The 10,203-nt window shown below is 37.9% G+C and overlaps 1 protein-coding gene across 3 annotated transcripts in view; it reads left to right on the top strand.

Moving 5' to 3' along the window:
* NELL1 (neural EGFL like 1) overlaps positions 1-10,203 on the top strand; it is an 866,104-nt gene that overhangs the window by 584,769 nt on the left and 271,132 nt on the right. The window lies entirely within an intron of this gene.

Here is a 10,203-nt window from a genome sequence, read left to right as displayed (position 1 = left end):
CCAATAAATTTATAGTCATTCCTCTTAGGAATGTGGCGGTGGAAGATAGGAAGAGGCATTCCAGGACAAAGAATATGGTGTAAGAAAGGACAGTAAAACATTGGATATCTTGGTCTTTTAAGACATTTCATTTATGTGAGGAAGCAATACGGGAAGAAGATGGACCCATGTATAGGAAGCACAGTGGAGAAGGTCTTCAGTGCTACACAAGAGAGTCCAAATTTTATTTGTTAGGTAATAGAAAGCCACTTTGATCACCAAGATTTACTAAGCCACCAAAATTCCCAGGGTGCAATCATTTGTTCTAAGAGACAAACCTTGAGGCTTAATTGTATTTTGAAGTAACATTTAACTTTCTTCTCTGAATGTATGGTCAATCTTTCCTTGGGAATGACAGGAGGCATCAAGAAAATAAGAAATGATGTTTTACTCTGAGCTCAGTGTGAAAAATGTGCAGATGAAGATGTGTTATTCCTTATTTATGGTTATTGAATTTGAAATTTAATTTAGCAGTAAAAATCTGCTATTTAAAGGATCGTTACACTGCAAAAGACTTGAGAAGCACATAGATTCTAGGGGTACTTAGAGAATCATTTGATGCCTGTTGGATGACAAGCATAAATGCATTCAAATTAATCATTATTGCCATTCTAGCAAGTAAAATGCAGCAATGTGTTTATCAAAAGGACGTTTCCAAGAGATATGAAGAGAATATGATAAATAGCAGAGAAAAAGTGTCATGCTACAAAGCCATGTGGTGAACAGAGGCTATCAAACTGTATCCACTGCATAGTCTAAGGCAATATAGATTTTATGTATATATTACATTTCTTATAAACATTTCATAAGCATCATTTTAAGAAAATAGCTGCATGTTTTTCTATTTTGAGCATTTACAATCATCTTAACCTTTCACACACTTTTGGACATTTCAGTTTCCAAATTCTCATAATCGTAACTAACACTGCAGTGAATATCTTAGTGCACATTTTTCCATATTGATTGTTTTCCGACGAGACCATACTCACAGTGGAATTAGTGGGTCAAGGGATATGAATTATTTTGCATCAATTCTGTCTGCTAATTTGGCTAGTGAAAACTGGTACTTGTTAATGTTTTTTTTTTTAAATTACTAATGAGGCTGAAATTATGTTGATTAGCCAGTTGTTTCCTTTTCTCTGAAATGCCTGCCCATGTCCTTGCACCTTTTATCTATTGGAGCCTAGTGTTTTTCATTTGGATATGACACTCAGCATTCTGAATCTGCAAAGGCCAAGTCTTTGGGTCAAGCCAAATTGTCAATATAACTGAAACAATTAATCAACTCATTGGAGCAGCTGGTCAATCTCCTGATGTGATGGGTCATTTCATCCATACAAGTGGATCAATTTAGTGATACATCTGGTGGAATAAAGGTGCACCCAATAAATCATGTTAGGAAGTAGAGCTGAAAATCTGAGCATAAACTGCATCGACTAGTTCGACTTGCTCATGAGTTCGCAAGCATCTCCTTTCTGATTCTTTCCAAAGTATAATAATGGTGATGACGGGAAGTTCAGGAAACTTCTGTTTGTGCACTAGGAGCTTCTGCACTAATTGCAGAATATCAACCTTTTTATCTTCTTTTGAGTTGGATGTTCTGAAGGCAATCTTCTCCTTGAAATTAACATCCTCGATTCTCTCCTTTCAGTGATGCTTTGCCAGATGAAACTCTCATTGACTTCATTTAATAAATGAGAAAGCTCATTCTCTCATTTATCATAGGTTGTACTCTGCAATTGGATTCATGCCAGAATCAGAGATAAGGAGATTATAAGAAAGTGTATGAAATTATGACTGCAAGGTTATTTATACTTCAGGTGAAAGAGGGGAATATTTTTTTTCCCATCTGATTCTGTGGAAGTTTTTTTTTTTTATTAGCAGTGGTATCTTTCAACTTTACCGTTGTGACTCTGAGATGTAATAACATTTAGGGACAATAGAAGCCAAAGTCATCAGGCATAAAAGGGGTCTGAGTTTTTTAAATTTTATTTTATGCCATGAATGGAAATTAGATTCTTTCACTATAGGTTTGTTCTATGAAGAATTAGGATGTTGACAGTGTGTCTTTTCTCATTATTTCCTTTTCAGTTATGCAATTTATTTATATGTTTCTTTGGATATTTGCTCTAAAAATGAACACTCTGACTGCATTATTGCTGCATTATTGCTCTGCTTGAATGGCCCTTAGTGACTCTACATCAGGGGATACAATTTTCTCCCGAAAGGTGTCATGGTTGTGAACACTGACTTCTCTTTGGCTAATTAAAATTTAAAAGATGTTAGTATCCATGAAGCTTTAATAGATTTATACCTGATCTGTTATGGATGGAAATACTCCATTTACTCCATTTGCAGCTAGCCCCTAATACATACATGCATGTGTGTGTGTGTTTTTTAATGAGATAAAAGCAAATTCAGATAACAGGAAAAAATAATTAAAAGGACAGTTCCTTTTTCCTTTTACAAAATTATTTTGTACCCATTCCCAAGCACACATACATATTTACAGATACACACACACACACACACACACACACACACACACGTAAAGAACAGTGGCTCATGGTGAATATGTAATTGTTTTGAACTCAGGCAGACATGATTCCTTTCTAGGCAGTCTATTCTGAACATCTATCTACAGCAATGAGGCAGAAATCTAACCACATCCCTCAAAAGCCAGCCCAGGACAGAAGCATTCACTCTGTGATCTATACCATGATAAAATGTGGTGATGCATTTCCCTAGCTTTAATTCTAAGCCAAAAGCTTTTTTATGTTTTTTCAGAAGAGAGGTTCTTCTGAACCACTGCTTTAAACTAGCAGATTGAACCACAATTCAGCAGCCTGCAGCTCAAATGGTCAAGTTGAACCCAAGATCAATTTTTAATTGGTCAGTGACAGAAGCAAGTAAAACTAGCATTCAGAATTAATTTCTTAAAGTTATTAAGTGAGTATGGTTCTCTATTCTTATTTTGACTCAGAAGGATTCAGAGCTCTTGGTCACGGGTAGTAACCAAACTAAACAAAAAGCTTGTGTGAAACCAAGTGCTTAGCATTACTAAACTCATGTAGGAAAGACCATGGGCTGTGTAGAATCAGACAGCTCTAGGTTGGAACCTTGGCCTTGTCACTTACCGCTGAGGGACTTTGAGAAAGTTATTCAACTGCTCAGAGTCTCAGTGTCTTCATCTATAAAATGGGGATAAAACAGTAAATACCTCCTGAGGTGGTTGTAAAGCTTAAAGGAGAGTCTGCATGTAAAGGAGGCTATAATGTATCACGGTATGGAGTTATCAAAGATAACAATATTGGTGGATGTAGCATCAACATTGTGTAAAAGGAAGCCAACCTGACTCGAAAATTGAGGTGCTGAGCTAAGACATGAAGGAAGAAAGCTGCTGAGAATGAGGGCAAATTAAGCCTCCCTAAACTCTCCCTCTGTGAGGGCTTCTAGGAGATCATGCAGGGGAAATGTGACCTGTAAGACCCTGTATTTCTTTGTCAGATTTTGAAGAAATATGCCTGAAGTGTATATAGGTATTGAAACGTGATGGAACGGCATCAAATATCTCTATAAGGAATAATCAATAAGTGTCTTATTCTCTCACCATAGAGCATGTGATTCCATTTCCAAGATTATTGTCTTCTAGAAAGAAGAGAGCGTCAAGAGATTATTTTTTATTTCATTTCTATAAAATTCTGTTTTCCTTTTCTCTCCGTCCTCCCCAACATACTACCACTTCTTCAACTTTACTTTCAAGTTTTATTTAGCAGTGGGAAACCATTTTCTTATGACATTATCTTTTGATAAAATCATAAGCTGCTGACATTATTTCTAATTATACACACAGTGAATGGTTTAATTTCCTCTTTGAACTGCTTAGGTGCTGTATGTCAAACATGTTTCTTTTGATCATCCCATGGGGTTGAGACCACATTATAGGAATTTCATCAAAAGGAAGAGTATTGTTGAGCAATGAGGCTCTAAAATGCCTTGAAGAAAGCAAAGTTCCTAGGTAGACTTAACCTTCAGACAAGCCCAAGGAGCCCCCATTTTTCAGAAAATTTACTATGCGCCACACACTATGTTAAACACGTAACATATGTATACTTTTATTTCAGTTTTACATCTGCTCTTTGGAGCAAGTGTAATTTATCATAATTATCCTTGTTTTATTAATTCAGAAACGTAAGGTAACATTCTCAAGGTCACATAGCCAGCAATTGGTATAACTTCTCTTTGATTACAGCTCAAACTCCAAAGCTCTCTTCCTCACCCTATACTGTCCCTTAAAGCCTAAAGAATAGTTTAAATACATATTTTCTGAATGTAACACTTTTTTTTCATTTCATACAATGATTTTTAAAATGTTTCCCCTTCCGGCTCTTCATTACTCCCACTCTTCCTCAGTGACAAGATAAGAACTGATTTAAAAACAAATATTTTGTCAAGAAGAGTTCCTCGGGCTTCCCTGGTGGCGCAGTGGTTGAGAATCTGCCTGCCAATGCAGGGGACACGGGTTCGAGCCCTGGTCTGGGAAGATCCCACATGGCGCGGAGCAACTGGGCCCGTGAGCCACAACTACTGAGCCTGCGTGTCTGGAGCCTGTGCTCCGCAACAAGAGAGGCCGCGACAGTGAGAGGCCCGCGCGCCACGATGAAGAGCGGCCCCCGCTTGCCGCAACTAGAGAAAGCCGTCGCACAGAAACGAAGACCCAACACAGCCAAAAATAAATAATAAATAAATAATAAATTAAAAAAAAAGAAGAGTTCCTCTTTAGCCTTTCTTAATTGTATGAGTAAAATGGGAACTTTTAGAAAATGTAAGTTATTTTTAATCATTCATGATAAAGAACCAACTGCTCTTCATTCCAGTCATTATTCCAATGTTTATGATCTTAATGATGGAGCTTTATATTAGACAGGATAGGGATAGGAGCTACAATTTCTTAATCTTAATAAAGACATTTCTACTTAATGTTTGTAATGTGTAAGGGGCTGTGATAAGTGCATTATATTCATTTTTTAAACTTTACAAAAGCTGTGTGAGAAAACTAGTATTAAATCTCATTTAATACATGAAAGAAGTGAGGTTCAGAGGAACTATTTACTTGTTCAAGTTATATAAAACTAGTAAGTAGCAGAGCTCATACTTGAAACCAGATCTATCTGGCCTTAAGTATGTGCACTTTCTTTTACACTTATTGTAATAATATTAGTGTTCACTCTCACTGTGAATTCGTGTCCAAACAGGCTGATAATGACAATAACACCTTGACATTCAGTGTTGTGTCAAGAAGAACAGAAACTTAACTCAGCAAATAGTCACCGAGTGGCTACTATGTGTCAGGCATTAGCATAAGCAATGGATCCAAAGCAAAGCAAAAACAAACACGGTGCCTGTCCTCTTGGGTCTTTATAATCTTGTGGGAAGACATAGATCAATTCAAAGAATTAGTTAATGACGGTTGTGATACATGCTGTAAAAATAATACAGGCTATCGCGAGAGTGTGTGACTGTAAATTGACCTAGTTTCTGGGTCAACAAAGGCCCCTGGTTTCTGGGGAAGTAGTCGTCAGTTGAACCAGGAAGCAGGTATAGGAATTAGCTGATGTTCCTTTTTTTTTTTTTTAATCCAGTAGGGTTGATGTTATATTATAGGAATTTAACATAGGATGGTGGTTTGCAGGGGTGGCGGCCAAGCAGACAATGATGTTGCAGCCCGTAGGCAATGATGTTACAGCCTGCGTGCACGTTCAGAGGCAGGAAGGACTTGGAATTCTGGAGTGGAAGAGGAGGATGCTGGTGAGGTGACAGGGCTAGAGCCTGCAGAGCACCGAGTGCATCTTAGCCATTTTCTTCTGTATCTGATGGGTGCTGAGAATCCATCCAAAGGTGTAATGTGTGTACAGTCTGTCATTCAAGTTGGCTGAGCTTTCCTTTCCAACTTCAGTGCACGGACTGCAGACACCAAGCAAGTAACCCGTGTAGTGGCTTTATGAGCTGAAAACTAATCTGTGTGTTTCAGTAAGGAAATCTGTAGCTGTACTTGTTTCTCACATAGTGTTTAATGACTGAAGCAGCTTATTGATGCTGTCAAGAAACTGATACATTTGTAAAAAGAAATGCATTATCCATGCTATAAAATTAAATGTTGCATTGCAGAGCAATATACTAAATATCTCCTTAGTCAATTTTTGTAAACTAAATGTTATAAAATTATATTGGAGCACAGAGGCAGCACAAATCCATGGGAAATATATTTCTTTAAGAAGTCTATTTTGTTAGCCCGTATTTTTTTTTTTTTTTTTTTTTTTTGGTCACATTGCACAGCATGTGGTATCTTAGTTCCCTGACCAGGGATGGAACCCATGACCCTTGCACTGGAAGCGTGGAGTCTTAACCACTGGACCACCAGGGAAGTCCCCTGTTAGCCTGTATTGATAGGCAGGTTTTAATTACCTTTTTACAAAAGTGTGTATTTTCCATGCCTGGGAAAATATGCACATTCTTTTCCCCATGTTTTTCTCTGTATTTGTGTATGTCTGTTTGGGGCTTTGAGGGCATATGCATTTTAGCAACTGCTTTGTGTGGCGTGTTAGCATAAAATCAGATATATATTCTTTATCTTGTTCTATACAAATATTAATAACATGTCCCTGTGTAGCCAGGATTCTGTTTTAAAAATCTCTAAAATAGATCGTGGATATAAGTACCTAGATTACCTTTTAGTGCAAGAACTGGAGCTGTTCCCAAAGCATTCTGAGCATGTCCTGCATGATTGGTTAATCCCAAAATTTTGCATAAAAAGAGGTTGAATAACCTCTTCTTATCCCTAGGGAAATAACAGCATTTACTGAACACCTACTTTGTGGTAGGTGCTTTACATATTGTCTTGTTTAATTCTCACAGCCAAGAGTGAGTACCATTATTACCCTGTTTTATAGATGGATGAACTAAGATGCAGGAAGATTAAGTAACTTGTTCTATCCACACAGCTAATACAGGTTAGAGCTTAGACTGAACCAGGCAGTCTGATTGGACAGTCCATATTCTTAGCTTCTACCTAGCAGTGCACTGTTCCAATGTGAGATGGCTCTTTTAGAAAAGATGTTTTCTTTTATATGGTAGCTTTTTTCTCTCTTTCTTTTTGGAAGGACGATTTTGTGCAGCTTGATGTTAACACATATCCCCTCAAATATACTTACTCCCCCAGAAAAATAATTAAATGATAATACTGATGATGAAAATAATAGCAGCTGCCATTAATCAAGCCCTAATTATATGCCAGACACTGGGCTCATACTTTGTCACATTTCCTTCTCATTTCTATGAGAATTCCATTTTTTACAGATTATGACACAGAAGCTTAGAAGATTATTGTAAATTCTTCTTGGAGTGGCAAAGGTAAGAAAGCAGATTATGTCTGAGCAAGGTGCAAGCCCATGCTTTTCACCCAGTACACAGAATTGTCTCAGCTCTATACCCTTTCATGTGCAGTGCAATTATGGGTACCTACAAAAGCCAGGGATGGATAAGGGAAACATTTTATGGTTTATCAAAATATGAGGTCTGGCACTGCAGTTTTTTAAAACCCAGCAATTAATTAAGCCATCTCCTCTTTCTCACCTCTGAGTGGAGATGGAGATCATAGGATGTCCTTCCTCCTTATAAGAAGCCGTCTATATTTGGAGCCTCCCTCCACAGCCTCCCCTTCTCTACGATGAGTGAGCTTGAAACCATTCATGCACCTGCACCCATGTGATTTTTTTCCAGTAGGGTTATCTGACAGTCAGTTCTCAAGACCCTGCTAGGTTTTTCAGTTTCCTTTTTAAAATTCAGATTCTTAAAATCTTCCCTGGTAATGAAACCAGACAATCTGACTGCCTGTCTCTGAGCACTGACCATGGGACAGGCCCAGTGTCACCTGTCATTCAGGACTGATGGATGTGAATGAGGCATGATTCCTCCTTCTAAGAGGCAACAACTTAAGTGAAAAAGGTAGAAAAACTCGGAATAAATGTGACCTTGTCTTCTCTGAGGAAGATGACCTTAGATCTCCTCTAATAAAAGTCCTATTTTCATGGCTTTAACTTTTTGACTTTGGCAATTTCCAAGCAACCCCAAGGACTATTAACGTGACATACTTCTCAGTTTTGCTGATACACTGAATTGGATCTTTTACGTTTGAGAGTCAAGTCATTAGGCACTCTGGAAACAGACGGTTATTCAATTTCTCATTCAACAAATGTGGATGGAGCATCTCTGGGGAGAGCTCACACTCCAGAGTCCTCTTTCCCCAGTTCCCACTGTCACCAGCTCTGCAACCTTGAGCAGCTTCCTTGGTTTTGTCAACCTTTATCCTCATCTGTGAAATGCGGACGGTAATAGCACTGATGCCGTAGAGTTGTGGTGAGATCATATAAATAAAGCACTCGAAGACCGTGTCTGAGGCACAGTAAGGCGTCAGTAAAGGTGAGATGTTACTATTAATAGCAGCGCTTTCCAGGCACTTCACAGGGTGCTGAAATGAAATGAGCAAACCCAGGTGCTTTGTATCCATGGCAGAGATGCAGAGAGAGAGAGAGAGAGAGAGAGAGAAAGGTCCCTGCTCTCTTGAAGCCAAAGTTTGAGGAAATGAAAGAAGACTCAGCATGATTAGAGCACAGAAAGCAGGGGAAGTGATGGTGGATGAAACTAGAGGAGGGGATGGGAACCTTGTAAGTTTAAAAGTCAGCCTAAATCCGTAAAGCAGTGGGAAGCCACTAAAGTGGTTAAGAAAGGGAGGGGACATTTTCTATTTATATGTGGAAGGATTACTGGCTGCTGGATGGGTGGCTCAGAAGAAGGGTACAGTAGATGTAGCACGAGGGCTCTTAATCAGTATGTGAAATGGCCTCAACTGTAAACACTTGCATGCAGTGCAAGTATGACAGGTGTAAGAGGCAGGAAGGAATAAGAGAAACATTTTATTCTTTATTGAAATAGGAATTGCCCGATGTCACACAACTAGTAAGTGGTGAGGCTGAGATTGGAAGCAGAATTCATGCTCTTAGCCCCATGATCTTGCTTAATGATCCAGGCAAGACACAGTGGTAGCTTGGACCACTATAGAGGCAGTGATGGTGGAGAGGAGTGTACAGATATAGTAAGTGTTCAGGTCGGAGAATGGACAGAACTGGGTGAAGGACTGAAAATAGCAAATAAGCCAGGCTCTGTCTCTCTGTGTGACTCTACTTAATTTCATGCTTGTAAAGGGTCTGATGGAGATCCCTGACATTTCTCAGATGTCGCTGCATTAGGTGATCTCAAATATGTTGTTAAAAATATTTATGAATCTTAGAGATTTGCAAAGGTCTAGAACATTCTTTCTAAATGATTGCCACTTTTTTTGGAGAATATTTAGAATCTTTTCATTGTTTGTCCACAGAGTTAGTCACTTTCAAAGTTGGATATAATAAACAGCATTTTACCCAAATATATTGGGTGGTGGTTTTGCTTGTTTTCTGCCTGTAAACATATTGCAAATCTTTCAAACTTTTGAGCCAGTTAAAGGAGTCACTCTGTTTTTCTTTTGTTTGCTTATTTTTGTTTTTGTTTTTTTGGTCTATAGAGAGGTTTAAAAAGAAATGTTAAGTTGCAAATAATACAATGACCTTTCAACAATTATCTTACACTCTTACCATATGGACGTATTAAGTTTGCTTCTCATTTTAAAGGGTTTAGTGTTTCTTAGTACATATTTGGAATGGTTTCTGAACATGAGTTTTTCAAAAATATGTTGGCTTTTAGTAATATCCTCAATATGCCAGCTTTCTCTTCTTTTTGTGTCATCCATATCTCTAATCCTCTCTGTTCCCACAGTTAAGTCCCTGATTTTTAAATCCTGCTGATACCCAGGAGACTTCTTTTGGAAAATTTCTAGCATGAAAAAAAATGTCAAATTATGACTTTTATTTGACATCATACTACCTAAAATTCTTGCAAACAGTTGAGGAGATCCATTTTTTTCCACACATTTAAAAAGGTTATTTTTTCTCCATTATTGAAGATTAAAGTGTGACCAGTGAAATAATCTTTGGAAACATTGAAGAATAAAAGGAAGGAGAAAAATCACTCATAGCATAATATCACTATTTAGAGATTATCATTGTTTACATG

The sequence above is a fragment of the Balaenoptera borealis genome, assembly GCF_965194805.1.
Source record: "Balaenoptera borealis genome assembly, chromosome: 11".
NCBI lineage: Eukaryota > Metazoa > Chordata > Mammalia > Artiodactyla > Balaenopteridae > Balaenoptera > Balaenoptera borealis.
This window is presented reverse-complemented; position numbering and strand designations above follow the sequence as displayed.